Raw genomic sequence first — 18,308 nt, 5'->3', positions numbered from 1 at the left:
ATAACTTACATTAGCCCAAAATTCTTGTCTGTGTTAGCCACGTAGCTTGGTACCTTTTTTGGCGAGGCAGTCACATCTTGCTTTCTCTGTCTTTGGCTTCCTCTGTGTCTGGGTGAGGACAGCAGACTGAAATGTCCCAGAATTCTCGTTGCCATACCTCTACTTCCTGCCTGGTCGCCCTGCCTAGCTACTGGCCAATCAACGTTTATTTAAAATACAAGTGGCAGGGTACAGACCATTGTCCCACAGCATACATAGTTCTATTGGTTGAGATAGATAGACAGATGATTAATAAATACGACTGATAGATGATTAATAGATGTAAATGATAATAGATGTGACTGATAGGTAGATAAATAATAGAATGTATGATAGATGTGGCTGATAGATAATAGATTATAGGTAGATAGATATGATAGATAACTAAATATTGACATATCACAGGACAGTGGTGGTGCACACCTTTAATCACAGCCCTCGTGAGACAGAGGCAGGAGGATCTCAGTGAGTTCAAAGCGAACCTGGTCTACAGAGTGAGTTTCAGGACAGTCGGGACTATTTCACAGAGAAACCCTGCATCGAAAAAACAAAAAGAAACCAGCTCGAGCAGTGGCTCAGAGTGGTAGGAGCGTCTAACGCTGTGTCCTGGTGCGGTGCCAAGGTTCACGGGTTAGAATCCCGCCTGCTCTAGCTGCTATCGATCGCCATGGTAATGCTATATGCTGAATTGATGGCAAACCCGATAGATCGCTATCGATTAATAATAGGAAAAAAAAAAGAAGGGGGGGAATCTTTTTTAACAATAAAATAAAATAATCCAAGATGCTGCTGCTTGGCTGAAAAGTGTTTTGACCAAAGAGTCACAGGAACTCAATCTCTCATGGGATAAGTGTTCATTGTTTTTTTTTTTAAAGCATTCACAACAATAGGACATAACTACAACAAATAATGATAAAGAGTTACACTTCTCGATTATTCACTAGTAGCCCTTCCAACATGGAATACTGGGAAATGTAGTTCTCCAACTGACTTGTTTCTCAAGACAGGGTTTCTCTGTGTGGCTCTGGCTGGGTAGTGGTGGCACATACCTTTAATCCCAGCACTCAGGAGGCAGAGGCAAGTGAATCTCTGTGAGTTCAAAGCCAGCCTGGTCTACAGAGCAAGTTCCAGGACAGCCAGAGCTGTTATACAGAGAAGCTCTATCTCAGAAAAAAAAATCTATTTCATATGCAGCAGCAGGACCTTATTGTTGTGGAATATTGTTTTAACTGGGCAAAGATGTTCTACATTTGTTTATGATGAAGAATATTACTTTCACTATGTGAAGTTATGTAAAGTACTTCATTTGTTTATGCTGTATTTGTTTAATGATGTAAGGATGTGTGTTTAATTAAATAAAAATGTGTAGCATTTGTTTTATCTTGCCTGCCTAAGGCTTTTGATTGTTCTAATGAAAGCTGAATGGCTAATAGCCAGGCAGAAGGGCTAGCAGGGAGAGAGAATAAATAGGAGGAGAAACCTAGGCTTGGAGTAGAATTAGAGAAGGAGGGAGAGAACAAGGAGAAAGAGAGGGACACACCAGGGGGTCAGCCAGCTGCCTGCCAGACAGACAGACACTGGAGGAAGCAGGAAAGTAAGATATACAGAAGTAAGAACGGATAAAAAAAAAACAACAAAAACAAAAACAAAAAAACCCTCAGAGTCAAAAGGTAGAAAGAGTTAGCCAAAAACAAGCATAAGCTACGCCAAGCATAACTAATAAGAAATCTTCAGGTCTAGCTGGGTGTGGTAGTGCACGCCTTTAATCCCACCTCTTGGGAGACAGAGGCAGGCAGATCTCTGTGAGTTCAAAGCCAGCCTAGTCTACAAGCAAGTTCCAGGACAGCTAGGACTGCTATACAGAGAAACCCTGTCTTGAAAGATAAAAAGGAGGAGAGATGGCTCAGCAGTTAAAAGCATTAGCTGCTCTTCCAGAGGACTCAGCCTTAATTCCCAGCACCCACATGGCAGCTTGCAACTGTCGGTAACTCAAAGTTCCAGGGGATCTGACACCCTCACACTAATGCACATAAAATAAAATCAAATAAATTATTAAAAAATAAAAAAATGAGAAAAGGCCAGGCAGACAGCTCAGAGAGTAAAGGTATTTTACTACCACTCCTGATGATCAAACCCATTCCTGAAAGCTCTGCTCCATTATTGAAATTCCTCCCCTGAGAAAGAAGCAAACAACATAAACCTTTCTCTCTAAGGTCCCAGTAGCAAATCAAGGTGTGATTCACCAGAGTTCACTCTGGGGAGCCAATGAGTTTATTATGCTAGTTTACAGAGGAATGAGTGAGGGGTCAGGGGCAGAAGTGTGGGTGACCTCGAAAGCAACCCCACCGAAAGGCTATACCCAATGTGAATGAGGACTTCCCCCATGGCTGTTTAAATGAAAAACAGGGAGAGGAGGAAGCCCAGAGTAAGTGAAGTAAGAGAATGTGCATTGTTGACATGGGCCTGGGCACGTCACGGACACCAAGGCCTCAGACTCACGGGAACTGGCAAAGTCATTTCCCATGTGGACCAGGTTCAAGAGGGGATGGACAAGCTTTCTTCAGAGGTCTGAGTACAAATGAGTAACCAGTGTTTGCAAAATCTAGCAACTACAACTTCCTTCCCCTCCATGATGTTTACAGCCTGAGACTTCGGCCTAGAGACCTCCTACTGAAACTAGCTACACCCCTGCCACACACACCACACACACCACACACACCACACACACCACACACACCACACACACCACACACACCCAGCGCTATACCTAATAATCACACTAAAGTTCCAGGTTGGCAAGGGTAATAGATGCCACTTTATCACAGTGAACACACCCACCCGACCCCACCTTATATGTACAGTCTGTCTTTTCTTCATTCTCTCGATGGCCCTAGTCAGGAATCCAGGCCTCAGGCTCAACCTCCCCTGTTCTTAACCATGTATATATATGCTCTGGGTCTTCCCTGGGCAGCTAAGGCAGGATGGCATACCACTAGTTGGCAGGAGTGACTGGATACTCAGGTGAGGGTCCCATGACTTTCTCCTCCCCGACTTTCTAGGAGGGGACAACAACAGTCAACAAGCCCAGGTATGATTGATTGATTGATTGATTGATTGATTGATTGATTTTTGTAAGTAAGCCTAGCTGACCTGGAGACAGCAGCAAGCCAGTCGAGTACAGCAACCTCTGACCTCCACCTGTGCACAGGTGCATGTGAACACACATACATAGACATAGACACACAATGAATAACCATAGCTTTAAACATCTTAAAACAGAAAAAGACGGTGGGCAGTGTGGCACACACCTTTAATCTAAGCACTCGGGAGGCGGAGGCAAAGGCAGGAGGATCTCTGTGTGTTTGAGGCCAGCCTGTCTACAGAGTGAGTTTCAAGACAGCCAGGGCTACACAGAGAAACCTTGTATTGATAATACCAAAATAATGCTAATAATACAGGCGAGGAAACTGTTTCTGAAGGCAGGATTTTAATTACAACCCAACTCTTACACCGAGGCTTGAGGAACCGTCACTGCTGGTCTAGGTGAGCAGCAAGACATAGCTACTCTCCATTACAAGCAAGTTTTTATGCAGCAATTACTAAGTATCAAATGGGCGCTCTATGACACCAGCAACATCTAACATCCCATCGATGGAACAAGACAATTAAATATACAGATGCTTAGTTGCTATAAGCATGGGAGTATGTTTCATTTATAAAGGAAACACTTTTACAGAAATGAACGCAAAGAACAAGAATCACTTCAGCTGCACTTTATGGAATACACCTCTATTTGACCTACTTTCTGAGGCAAAAAAAAAACTAGAGAGACAAAATTTTCCTTTTATGTATAGTAAGCAAGTAAATAAATAGGGTGCATTTGAGACTTTCTCTCTCTCTCTCTCTCTCTCTCTCTCTCTCTCTCTCTCTCACACACACACACACACACACACACACACACACATTACATCCTTGAATGGTTCCAGGGATTGACATAACTGGTGTATCGAGGGAGTGAAGAAAGGGCAGATACATGTACATAAAATAGCTGGGTTCAGGTGGGCTGGGCTCTCAGATGGAGAAGCCACAGTAGCCCGGGAGCTCACATGTTTATTATACACAGCTGAACAGGAAGGCGGGGTTTATGGTATACGGCTGAAGAAGTTGAGTAGCTAACATGGATGGGATGGTCTCTGTAGGGTAGAGTGTTCAGGCTGTAAGGGGGGTGTTCTGCACACACTGTCAACATTTACACTTGGCTTTGCCATCCCTCTGAGCCTCGCCAGGGGAAAGCAAGCTTTGCCACTCTCATGGGGCTGTGTGGTCCTTGACAGCAACACACATTCACTCAGAACTTCCCTCGATTCTTACACACACACACACACACACACAGAGAGAGAGAGAGAGAGAGAGAGAGAGAGAGAGAGAGAGAGAGAGAGAGAGAATATGAAAGAGACTCAAAGCAATACTGAATATTGCAGGTGCCTTTGTGTAACAAAATAAGAATGCCCAAAGGCTGTTCATTATTTGTATATAAGCAAGGGGACAGACTGCTCTATGAACAGCCAGATGAGAAAACTCTTCAGTCCTGGGACTCCCCATCAGTCACCAGCCACCGTTCTTTAGAGACCCCTCAAGGAGGCTGTTTCCTTTCATACCCATCTCCCTCCTGACACTGCTGGACTGTACTGCATGCCTTTGCGGCTGTGCCCCTGGCCCTTGTTCTGAAGCCACCAGAGTCACCACTTCAATCAGTTTAGCTCTCCTTGCCATAACTAGAAAACCCCAGGTCTCTGCTCACCTCATCGACATATCATTAGAAGCAGTTTGGCCATTTCATTTTGATCAAGAAACAAAGATTTTTTATTTTTATTTTTAGGATCTTTATTTTATTATTAAATTTAAATCGGTCATTAAAAATAAAATCAGATAGTTTATCTGATTAACAAGCGTAAAGAACACCTTTACCAGGAGTCGTAATGGCCTGACCTAGATATTCGTCCCCAGAAAAATAACACTGAACACTAAGCAACGGTCCTTCACATGGTAACTGAACTAAATTTCAGTTACCATGGGAAAAAATAACAAAATTGTTATATTATTTTATAAATCAATTAGAGAATGCCATTATTATGTTTGTCAATAGTCTTTCTTATTAGCACACGTTAATTATGCATAATAATGAGTTTCATTACGGCATTTTCATCCAGGTATGCAATGTATTTTTGGCACATCCTCACCCCACCATGGTTGCCCTCTCCTGTTCCCCTCCTACTCCCACCGATCCACTTTCTCTTCCCACCCTTTTCACTTCTATTCTCCTGTCTTGGTTTTGATGACCCAATGGGTTTCGTTAGAATAGTCCGGATTTATTTCCAGGAGCGTGGACTCCCTACCAGTCACTACACAATTAAAGAAAATGTCTCTCACTCCCCTAGTGACCATTAACTGCCTGTAGAACACAGTGAGGGGTGGGATCCTCATGAGTCCCTCCCCCTGCTTACCATTATCTGCCTATGGGTGATGGTGGGTGGGACTCATGCCTACTACCCCAACAAGACAGGATCTGAGAGGTCCAACCTTGTACAGATCTTGTGCAAAGAGTGTAAACATAATGATGTCACACTGCAAAGGCTCGAAATATCGACAGTGTTCTCGAGCAGTGGAAGGGGTGATTCTGACCCACGTATGGGTGAACATTATTCTCATGAGTATCTGACCATTTACAACTATCAGAATTTTTTACATCACCTTTTACTTATTGGGATTTATTTTTACAAAACAGTGCGAGAGAGAAGCAAGACAGAAGGTGTACATGTGGGCTCATTGGTTCCTTTGGTGCTTGAGCTACAGGCATTTCTGAGCTCCTGATGTGAAGGAACTGAACTCCAGTCCTCGTGATGGAGCAGAAAGTGCTCTTAACACTGAGCCATCGCTCCAGCCTCCTTTTCTTTTCTTTTTGAAGCAGTAGATTCCCATACTAAAGAGATGGCTCAGCAGAGGACAGGAGTTCAGTTCCCAGCACCCACACTGGGCTGCTCATAACCAAATGTGACTCCAGCCCCACTGGATCTGACGCCCTCTTCTGGCCTCCACAGAAACTACATACACATTATATATATATATACATATTCCTCTCTCTCTCTCTCTCTCTCTCTCTCTCTCTCTCTCTCTCTCTCATTTTTTGAGACAGACAGGGTTTATCTGTGTAGTCCTGGCTGTCCTGGAACTCCTTCTGTAGACCAGACTGGCCTTGAACTCACAGAGATCCATCTGCCTTTGCCTCTTGAGTGCTGGGATTAAAGGCATACAATATCACTGTCCATCTTATTAGCATATATTCTCATATAGACACACACACATACTAATTAATAATAAATAAAATTTTTGAGTAGCAGGTTTCCTTATGGTATTTTATTTTTATCTTACATATATGAGTGCTCTATCTGCATGCACACCTTTATGCAGGAAGAGGGCATGAGATCCCACTAGAGATGGTTGTGAGTCACCATGTGGCTGCCGGGAATTAAACTCAGGACCTCTGGAAGAGCAGTCAGTGCTCTTAACTGCTGAGCCAGCTCTCCAGCCCTCCTTATGGTATTTCCATACAAACTTGGATTTTGGCTGAAACTTCCTCCATCTCCTCCCCTCCCCTATCTCCCTGGTCCCACACCCATTTACACCCTTCTATTTCCAGTATCCCCCCTTTACTTTCAGATTACTTACATTTTTCCTTAAAATTTGTTTTTTATGTGCATTGGTGTTTTTGCCTGCACATATGTCTGTGTGAGGATGCCCGATCCCCTGGAACTGGAGTTACAGACTATTGTGAGCTGCCATGTGGGTGCTGGGAATTGAACCTGGGTCCTCTGGATGAGCAGACAATGCTCTTAACTGCTGAGCTACCTCTCTGGCCCCTATTAGTTATATTTTATTACCCTTGTTTTCCTCGCTCATGAGCCCTTTTCTAGTTTCCTGGCATCTACACACACTCATTCCCACATAGATACACATACATATAAATCAGAAGCTAAGATCTGCACATGAGAGAAAACACGCCATGTCTGTCTCTCCAAGCCTGGGTTAGCTCACTTAATATATCTTCTAGTTCCATCCATTTTTAGATGTCACTGTTTCAGCTAGCCTTTTATTCTGTCTGAAAAATGTAAAAGAAAACTGGGCATGGTGGTGTACACCTTTACTCAGCAGAAGCAGTTAGATGTCTGAGAGTTCTAGGCCAGCCTGGTCTACATAGTATGTTCTAGGACCCTGCCTTAAAAAAAAAAAAGTAAAGACAAAGAAAAATGGCAAATGCTTCTGAGCTGTAACAATCACCTCAATCTAGAATCACAGTCCTAAAGAACGCTCTAATCCCTAAAGCAGCAGAGTACTGGGTAGCATGGGTGATGGGGCTCGTCTCCAGAACCACCATCTACACACACACATACACAGGATGAGAGTAAAGATGCATTAATCCTTATTGTTAAAAATAACTGAGTCTTTGCTGGGCAGTGGTAGCTCTAATCCCAGCACTCGGGAGGCAGAAGCAGGCAGATCTCTGTGAGTTCGAGGCCAGCCTGGTCTACAAGAGCTAGTTCCAGAACAGGCTCCAAAGCTACGGAGAAACCCTGTCTCGAAAAACCTAAATAAATAAATAAATAAATAAATAAATAAAAAGAGTCAGTAAAAATATTAAATGACATCTGGGTCTAACACCCAGTTGAGGTTTTCACTGGAGACTCTTCTTTGGTGTTGTCCATGAAATTAATTCCTAAGGCAGTGCAATGTTGTATGTTTAAAACGGTTGAGAATAAGTTGCTCTAAGGACATGGATAGTGTTTCCGACATAAGCATTGCAGGGAAGGAAAGTTCTCTTCATCTTCCTCCTCCTCCCCTTCATCCCCCTCCTCTTCTTCTTTTGAAACAAAGTCTCATTCATGTAGCCCAAGCTAGCCTCAAACTCCAAATGTGGCACTAGGATGACTTCAAACATCTGATCCCTACAGAGTGCTGGAATTAGAGGAATACACACCCACTTCCAGTTTTATGCAGTGCTGGGTATTGAACCCAGACTTTCATGCATGCTAGGCCAGAACTCTACCAACTGAGCCACACCCCTAGCCCAAGCTGCTGTTTCTTGTTGATGGAAAGAACCTAATGCCATCAGTGAAACAGTAGGTAGCAAGAAATTCTCTCGGAAGACTAGGACCATATTGAGAAGTTAGGCCCTTGTCAATCTCCCTAGTCATTTTAGCCTGTGTGAAGTGAAGTCTACATGGTAGAGCTCACACACAGCCTCCATCCCTGCCCCTCAGGCCATCTGAGTATGGCTCTATCAGAAGATACTTGGGCCAAGCGGTAATGGCACACACACATCCCAGCACTCCGGAGGCAGAGGCAAGTGAATGTCTGTGAGTTCAAGGCCAGCCTGGTCAGAGTGGCTTAGAACTACATAGAGAAACCCTGTCTCAAACAAGAGAGAGAGAGAGAGAGAGAGAGAGAGAGAGAGAGAGAGAGAGAGAGAGAGAGAGAGAAACGATACTTGGGGAAGAAGACTGACTAACATGTCTCGTCTGCAGTAAGGATTGATAGGACATTAACACTGTCAATTATTTTCAGGATGCTCACAGCTACTCTTCCGGCCTGTCCGAGTGATGCTCTGCGTCTGACTCTGAAGATCCTTAATGAGTGGGATGGTAGGGAAAACTGTGAGACGTCCCAGTCCAGACTTGGCGAGGCCTTGCAGCTGCCGTGCTTGCCCCATCTGAACTCTTCTACTGCCAGGTCAGTACCCAGCTCCACCTGCATGTGAGGCCGTCCTAGATCAGCCAGCCCTCTTAAGCAGTTGCGTGAGTGACTCCATCAGAAAAACGGGCCAGCTGAGCCCAGCCCAAATTTCTGATTCACCGAAGCATAGAGAAAACAAAGTAGCTACTGTTCTAAACCAGTAAGTTGGGGGCTGGTTTGTTACATAACAATAGGGAATCAATACAGTATCTTCTGGAAATACATTCTGGAAACACTGTGAGAAGTCTATCCACACACCTCTTCCCAGAGCCCTCCTGTGTTCATCTTCTAGTCCTTTTCTTCCTGAATCCCTGATGTCCAGTCAAGCCATCAGACATGAACCTAGGTACATCTGCCCATGAACTCACGAACCTATGCACATCTGTCCTTCTGGCCTTCTCTCAGTCCACGCAAATATTGGGCCCACTGGGAAGATTTCTCTTGATACCATTTCTGAGAGACACCCCGAGTAGGTATGGTGGTTGGTCTTGTTTTAGGAGGCCATTTCCAGTAGATTCAAACCTAGACAGAGATTGAGTTTAAGTTTGGACGGTGGTTGCAGGCACTCAGTCAGCTACGTGTGCCACTTCCACCTTTCTAGACGACCTTCGCGGCACTCTTCTGTGCATTCCCACTTGATGTTCAGCTGCTGCTGCCCATGCCAACTAATCAGGTTATGTTTGGTTCAATCACATGGTCACTCGACAGGCCAGCGTTAGATGTCAGGTGTCAACAAGTCCTCAGTAGAAAACGAGAAGTTATCCATCAGGGGAGAAAAAGCATTTTTAACACTTGTAAATATTTTAGTTTTTTTCTTTTTTTACACGTATGAGTGTCTTTACCTGCGTGTATTTTAGTGCCCCATGTGCATACACTGCCCTCAGAGGACAGAAGAGGGTGCTGGATCCTCTGGAACTAGAGTTAGAGAGGGTTGTTGGCCACCATGCAGGTGCTGAGAGCCAAACCTGGGTCCTCTGGAAGAGCAGTCAGTGCTATTAACGCTATTAACCACCGTTTCGTCTCTCCAGCCCCTGGAAGAAACTTAAAAAGAAAAGATTTAAAACATTTTACATGTATGAGTGTTTTGCCTGCATGTATGTCTGTGCACCGTGTGCGTGCCTGGCTAGTCCTGAAGAGGCATGGGAAATGGGGTTACAGATGGTTGTGCGCTGCCATGTGGGTGCTAGACACTGAACCCGGGTCTTCTGCAAGAGCAGCAGGTGCTTTTAACCACTAGCCACCTCTGCAGCTCCTTTCGGAAGGAACTCAAGAGGACTTGCCTTGGCAGTGTTACCTGCAACTGGTCTCCTGTTGGGCTGGGCAGGGTCTGCACAGAGCACCCCATTAGCTATTCCTGTTGGGTTGAAAGACCCACATGGCGAAGTGCCTTGTCCAGAAGACTAGCTCCTTTGAGACCTCTTTTTTACCCTGGGTCTCTCAAAATGAGCAGTCCAACGGGCTACCTCGTAAGTGCTTTAGGGCAAAGCACTCAGAAAGCACCCACTTTGCCTCCAAAACCCCCAAAATGGGCAGGAGAAAGAGCTTGGTGTTTAAGAGCACTAGCTGCTCTTCCGGAGGACCAGGGTTTGAGTCCTAGCACCCACGCGATGGCTTGCAACCACCTGTCACTCTAGTTCCCGGGGGTCTGATGCCCTCCATAGGCATCACACACATGGTACACAAACATACTCTCCGGCAAAACCCTCATATATATTTCTGATGACCAAAGGCTTGCTGAGCATGGGGTTCTTTTTATTGAGAAGCAGTGTAAGGTGACATGCTTATTTCTTATTGGCAGCAGTATCCCAATGTTCTTCTAGATTCCTGGATTCTGGGTCACTCCATTAACGTGGATGAACCCTTTATCTTTATGGAGTCTATACATCACTCTCTAGGTATCTTAGGAAGACATAGAAAGTGTCCTCTAAGCACAACAGCCATTACCATTACAGAGCAATGTGACTACCCTCAAGATTTGGCTTGTTGATGCTCCCTCATAAAAGGGCTAGCTGGGGAAGAATCATTAGACAGCCACCTGAGATTCCAGCCACTCTTTCCTACACTCCCTCCCAGCTGAATGTCATTCAGCCCAACTGCATGTGATCTGTGGTCTCAGGTGGTAACTAAAGGAGAGACTCCGCAGCTGTGGGGAAGCCATCATCTATGCTGGGATGAAACTCTTTAGAGGTGTAGCTGTTCTGGGGTTACCATAGTCCCATAAGTGATCCCTCACTCTGGCTCTGGGATAAAGCCTCACCAAGTTAGACTTGTGTAGACTTGTACTTTTTTGTTGTTGTTGTTGTTTTGGGTTGTTTTGTTTTGTTTTGTTTTTCGAGACAGGGCTTCTCTGTGTAACAGCCCTAGATGTTCTGGAACTAGCTCTTATAGACCAGACTGGCTTTGAACTCACAGAGAGCTGCCTGCCTCTGCCTCCCGAGTGCTGGGATTACAGGCGTGCGCCACCACCGACTGGCTAGACTTGTACTCTTGCCTGTCTGTGGTTGCCTAGCTAGGGTCAGGAGGCGTTTGCATTTCCCCAGGAAAAGCTCCTGCAGCAGCATCTACAGATTTGCTACTTCCTGTTGAACACTATGATTGTTGAGGAATGGCTCCTCGTGGCCCCCTGGCAGCTTGCACATAGTCACACAGACTGTGCAGTACATGTTTGAGTGACAGCATATCTGAGACTTGGAAGAATGCCCTATACTCCGTCTGGAGCACGGGAAGATGGGAGTTTGTGGCCCTGCCTTGAGACAGACCATCTGCCACTCTCCTCTCTCCTGGGAGTTTCTTGAGGCAGTTTCTTTATTACCACCCATTCTGAGATGGTATAAGTCTTCCTAAGGCAGCCTCTCAGAACAAAACTGCACAGAATCTGCTCCACAAGTTGCATAGTGATGGTCTACATTCAGCTCCTTAGCAACAGTGGGTGGGGGAGGTGTCCCCACAGTGCTCAGTGACCTGCTTGAGGTTGGCTCTTTGTGGTATCTGAGAAAACAGCCATGGGGAGTCAGCATCTTTGGCTATTCTTTTTGCTAAAATAATAAACTGAATCAAAACTGGTACTAACACAATCTACCAACGTGATGGGACAGTATGAGATTTCAAGACAATCAGGATCTCTATGAATGATGGGCTGGGATGTAGTTCAGTTGACAGAATGTCTCCCTGATGTACACAAGGTCCTGAGTTCGATCCCCCAGTACTGAATAAACCACATAAATTGGGTGTGGTGCAGCATGTAATCCTAGCCCCCAGGAGGCAGAGGCAGAATGATCAGCAGTCAGCAATACAAGGTCATCCTTAACTACAAAGCAAGTTCAAGGGCAGCCTTGGCAGAAAAAAGATCTCTGTGGGTGAGACTGTAAGAGACAAGTGAGGTGAGAAGGTCCCAGGACAAGACCCCAAAAACATGTATCTTTGACCACATTAGGTTAAAGCAAATTGCTTTTGGTAGCTGTCTTAGCTAGGATTACTATTGCTATGATAAAACACTATGATCAAAAGCAAGTTGAGAAGGAAAGGGTTTATTTGGCTTATACTTTCACATTGCTGTTCATCATTAAAGAAAGGCAGGACAGAAACTCAAACAGGGCAGGAACCTGGAGGCAGAAGCTGATGCAGAGGTCATAGTGGGGTGCTGCTTATTGGCTTGCTCCTTGTGTCTTGTTCAGTCTGTTTTTCTTTGCTTTTTTTTTCAAGACAGGGTTTCTCTGCAGCTTTGGACCCTGTCCTAGAACTAACTCTTGTAGACCAGGTTGGCCTCAAACTCACAGAGATCTGCCTGCCTCTGCCTCCCGAGTGCTGGGATTAAAGGCGTGCACCACCACCGCCTGACTCAGTCTGCTATCTTATAGCCCAGGACCACCAGTCCAGGGATGGTACCGCCCAAAAGGAGCTGGGCCCTTCCCCATCAATCAAAAATTAAGAAAATGCCCTACTGTGTATGTGTACATGGTCGGTGAGGCTCACCCCTGATCTGGAGGCCAGAAGCCAATGTCACATAACTTACTCAGTCATTTTCCAGCTCAATTTTTGAGACCAAGTTCCTCACTGAACCCTGAGCTCATTGATTCTGCTAGACTGACTGGCCAGGGCTCCTACTGTATCTACCTCCCCGATACAGGGTTTGAACTCAGGTTTTTTTGTGGACTAAGCCCACCTCTCCTCACACATTTTCATTGGTAAGTGCTTCCTGTATCAAGTCCTTGAAGTGGCCACAGTCATCCACGTGATCTCCCAAGACGGTGCGGTAGTGGACATTCATCAAAAGCAATGGTGGATGAGCACTTACCCACTCGCGATGCTGAGGCGCAGAATCCCAGCCAAGCCCTTCACATCAGAGATCGGCCTGCAGAACTAGAACATGATCCTTCCAGAATCCCAGTTTTCAGAGACACGTCAGGATCCAGCCGAGAAGACAGAAACTGGTTATTTCAGAACCGAGAACTGAACACAGGCAACGGGTTCAGCATGCACCAGAGGTCCGAGAAATAAAAGTGACCAACTAACCAGGGAAGGCAATAATGTGAAAAGAAGTTACTAGCCTTGGGCTGGCTGGGAGAGAGGAGCGTTTGGAGGCACCAGGTCTAGAAGTTTGGAAGAGGGAGTATTCTCTTTTTCCTTTCTATTTTTTCCCCCTTTGATTTTTTTGAGATAGGGTTTCTCTGTGCAACAGCCCTAGCTGTCCTGGAACTCACTCTGTAGACCAGGCTGGCCTCGAACTCACAAAGATCCACCTGCCTCTGCCTCCTGAGTGCTGGAATTAAAGGCATGGGTCACCACCACCAAGTTTGACTTCATTTTAAGATTAGTAGCCATGCTTGGCTAAATAAATAAATATCAGTAGGCATCTTCTAATGAGCTCAGTAAGTTTGCTTCTGTTTACTACTGTTAAACTTGAGTTTGACTGTGCCTTGACCCATTTCTGAAATTTGACATGTTCCACATGCTATACGATGACCTCCACCCTCATAAAATATTCTGCCAAGTTCCTATGTAACCAAAATTCCCTTGGAAACCCCCTAACCTTACAGTTTGGGTCTATAAAAAACCCGCTTTTCCTATGTTCGAGGCTTTCTTCTCAAATCCCTACATGTTGGGAGAGGCAGTTGATAGACCAGCTATATTGTGCACATAAAGCTTGCTTAATTCAACCAAGAGAATGTCTGGGTCTGCGGTCTTTACTCTCTTTCGGTGGGATTAACACTTATCTCAGGCCACTCCCCCGAGCTTCAGCAGGCTTGGAGTTTTTCCACTCCGTTTATACGCCAGGAGCTGTGCCTCCAGTCTTAACGCGTTGTGCACACGATTCCCTCAGACTGAAATGCTGTTCCTTCTTTTTTCTCCTCTTCCTCAGGCGTCTCTCAATGGTAACTTTCCCTGCCATCTCCATCCCAGCGCCACCCCAGCCCCAGCCCCAGCCCCAGCCCCATGGGACAAGGTATCTCGGCCTCAACTCTCAGTTCTTCCCTGGATTGTGCCTGCTCTGTTTATTGCTGGGGCCCCACTGCCTAGTGCATACTCAGCAGATAACTGTCATCCACCGTCACTCACGCACCGTGTCAAGGTTCATGCTTTGATGAATTTATATAATCTCGAATCTCAGGAATCTGTTTCGTTTTTGGTAAAATAGAAATAACAGCAGTAGCAGTCAGCTCTGTGTTACAACCAAGTACATGAGGCAGTTAACTTTACAGTGAGAAAGACCTTTGCTCCCAGGACTTGGGGATGAAGGAGCACGATCCACAGTTCGAGGTCAGCCGGGGTTACTAGGTTTCAAGAGAACCTGTTTCAGAGTTGGCGGGGTGAGGATGCATATGAGTGAGTTTATTCATCTAAGTTTAGGAGGTCCCAAGTACAAAATCAGGGGGCCCACTGGCTTGTCATCTGGTGATGGGGGCACATCATGACAGGAGCATCTCAGAGCACTGCAGAGGGGAAAGGGGACAGGTAGGAAGCGTCTCATAATCCCCGTGAGACCACGCACCTACTCAGAAACCTAAGAATCTCCCATCAGATCCCACCACTGAGTCCACCGCCAGCTTTGAACTTAACGTCTGAAGCACACACCACCCGGCAGCTGCTCTAAGGAATCAAGGAAATAAAGTACGGGTGTGACTCGGGACACTGGCACAGGGTGTGACTCAGGACACTGTCTGGTCCCTGTTAGCTATTATTGTTAGTACTACTAGGTATAGTTGCTTCAAATTATGTGCTGAACATGATACATTTAAGCATTGCATGCAGGTCTCCTTTGAATTCCAGTCACATTCTAATACTATCAGTATGTCCACGCTCAGGACCCTTACCCACACCGCAATTCCAAGTATCATTCCCAATGTACCACTGGTAAGTTCCAAGGCCTATGGCTGAGTGAGGGCTGACCCTAGATGCTGGCAAGTATCCAAGGCAATCTTTCGACCTGGGGAGTCAGTGGGCAGACCTTGCCTTTGTCAATTCTAAGCAATAGTCTGTGTGAGAGTCTTCTGAATGTGGAAATCTGTAGCAGAAGCTGCCTCTGTGTTGGGCGAACTGAGTTCTACTGCCTCCTCGTGGCCACAGAGTAGAATCCACATCTCTTAGCTTGAAACCAAGTATAATAAAAACTACTTGTGAGCCATTTTCTCACTTAACCGTTGTTCTCTGGGCTAGGCTACAAGTGTTAGAAATGCAAGAGAAGTCAGGCAGTGACAGTGCACACCTTTAATCCCAGCACTCAGGAGGACCTATCTCTGTGAGTTCGAGGCCAGCCTGGTCTACAGAGAGAGTTTCAGGACAGTCAGGGCTACACACAGAGAAACGGTCTCCAAAAAGAGAGAGAGAGAGTGAGAGAGTGAGAATGAGAGAGAGAGAGAGAGAGAGAGAGAGAGAGAGAGAGAGAGAGAGAGAGAAATATAAATAAACCTAACATATGGCCCTAAACCCATTCTTATTTTCTAACTACCTATATTTACTGCTTATTGTTATCACATTAGATATTAAGTGTTCAATAAAAATAGGTATCTATAAGTGGTAAATTGGCACATTTATATTTAATGTATATTGCATTGATTTGTTCTGGGTTTTACTTTTGTTTTGTGTTTTATTTTTGTTTTGGAGACAGAATCTCACTATGCAGCCTTGGCTGTCCTGGAACTAGCTCTGTAGGTCAGGCTGGCTTTGAACTCAAGAGATCTGCCTGCCTCTGCCTCCCAAGTGCTGGGATTAAAGTGGTGCCACCATTGCCCAGCAATGAAAACACTTTTATGGCTGGGGTCACCACACATGAGGAGCTGTATTAAAGGGTTGCAGCATTAGTAGGGTGAGGAGCACTGCTCTAGAGGAATCAAACTCTAGCTTTCTAGAACAGCAAACACGAACTGCTGAGCAGTCTTTCCAGCCCTTGTGTTTTGCTGTTATTTTAGGCACAAAACTTCACGCAGCTTAGGCTCACTTCCAACTTGCTATGTAGACTAAGATGACCCTGGTTCTTTGGTCTCCACCTCCTAAGTGCTAGGATCACAGACATAAGATACTGTACTGGGTCAGACACATTTTTTTTCTTTGTTCCCCCCGCCCCCAATGTTTCACTGTACAGCCTTGGCTGTCCTGGTGCTCCATAGACCATGCTGGCCTCAAACTCAGAAATCCGCCTGTTGCCTTCTTCCCTCTTTTCCCTTGGTCCCCTCTTTCTCTGGCCTCCTGAATGAGCCTCTGGCCACCAGGCTCTGCTGAAAGGCTCCACATTCCTTTGTGGCATTTTGTTCATACACACACATACACAGACACACACACGACACACAATGTTCATTTGTTTGTTTGAGACAGGCTTTCTCTGTGTAGCCCTGGCTGTCTTGGAACTAGCTCTTGTAGACCAGGCTGGCCTTGAACACACAGAAATCTGCCTGCTTCTGCCTTCCAAGTGCTGAGATTAAAGGCGTGCATCACCACCACCCAGACACACAATATTTTAGAAACTATTTAATGCTTGAAAGTGCGTGGGCACATACACAAGCCAAAGCACATATGTAAAAGTCAGGAGACAGTTTTTGGTTTGTTCTTTCCTGGGATTAAAGGCATGCGCAACCACCGCCTGGCTGCCTTTTACATTCTTAAGACATATTAGCCCTAGCCGATTTTTTTTTAATTTTTATTTTCTAAATTGGGGCTAGCTTTGAGGACCCTTGAGAACCTAGATCCTGCCAGAAGGGAACAGGAACCAGATAGCACCTAGTCTGAAAGCAGAGGCACAGCGCAGTGACAAAGGGACAGGATCATGAAACCAAAATCAGGTGAGCCAGGTGTGGGGGCACACACCTTTGATCCCAGCACTCAGGAAACAGAGGCAGGTGGATCTCTGTGTGAGGCCAACCTGATCTACAGAGCAAGTTACAGGACAGCCAGGGCTACACAGAGAAACCCTGTCTTGGGGGGAAAAAAGCATAAAATGATTGCTACACAAATCTGACGACCCGAGTTTGATACTGGAATCCCATGATGGTACAGAGGACAGACCATAAGTTGTCTTCTTTTACACATCTTGCATGTATTCCCATCCATACATTACACTTCTATACATTAGTTCCTAAAGCACTGTATGTCATGTGTGCGTGCACACACTGCATGTTGTGTTTATGAACAAAATGCCACAAAGTAGATCCTGTTGTGGGTGTTTACGCTTTTGGCTTTTTGAGGGGCCCACCACCCAGCTCCCAGAAAAATCACACACAGAGGCTTATTCTTACTTATAATCACCCGGCCTTAGCTTGGCTTGTTTCTTGCCAGCTTTTCTTAACTTATCCCGACTACCTTTCGCCTCTGCGCTTTTATCTTCCTCTATTTGTGTACACCTTTCTTTACTTCTCCGTGGCTGCTGTGTAGCTGGGTGGGTGGCCCCTGATGTCCTCCTCTCCTTGTTCTTCCTCGGTTCTCCTTCTGTTTATATTCTCTGCCAGCCCCACCTATGGCTCCTGGCTTACTATTGGCCATTCAGTTCTTTCTTAGGCCATCGGCTGTTTAAACAGGCGAAGAATCAGCTCAGAGTTAAACAAATGCAGCATAAACAACAGCAACACACCTTAAAATAATATTCCCCAACAGGAACCTTTCAACAGAGCCTGGTGGCAAGAGGCCTAATCAGGCCAGGGAAGGGGAGGGGCAATGAGGAAGAGGTGAGACAACTGATGGTTGGCACTGTAACCTGGTAGCAGGCCCCTATTTCACCACCTCGCCACATCAGAGTAGGCAGAGTGCTTGCCTACAATGTGTGAGGAAGACACGGAGAAGACCATGGCATCAAGAAGTTGTGATTAGGGCTGGAGAGATGGCTCAGAGGTTAAAAGCACTGACTGCTCTTCCAGAGGTCCTGAGTTCAATTCCCAGCAACAACATGGTGACTCACAGCCATCTATAATGAGATCTGGTGCCCTCTTCTGGCATGCAAGCATACATGGAAGGAATGTTATATACATAATAAATAAATAAATCTTTAAAAGTTTTAA

This window comes from Myodes glareolus, chromosome 21 (genome assembly GCF_982192425.1).
Source record: "Myodes glareolus chromosome 21, mMyoGla1.1, whole genome shotgun sequence".
Taxonomy (NCBI): domain Eukaryota; kingdom Metazoa; phylum Chordata; class Mammalia; order Rodentia; family Cricetidae; genus Myodes; species Myodes glareolus.
Note: the sequence above shows the minus strand (reverse complement) of the source record.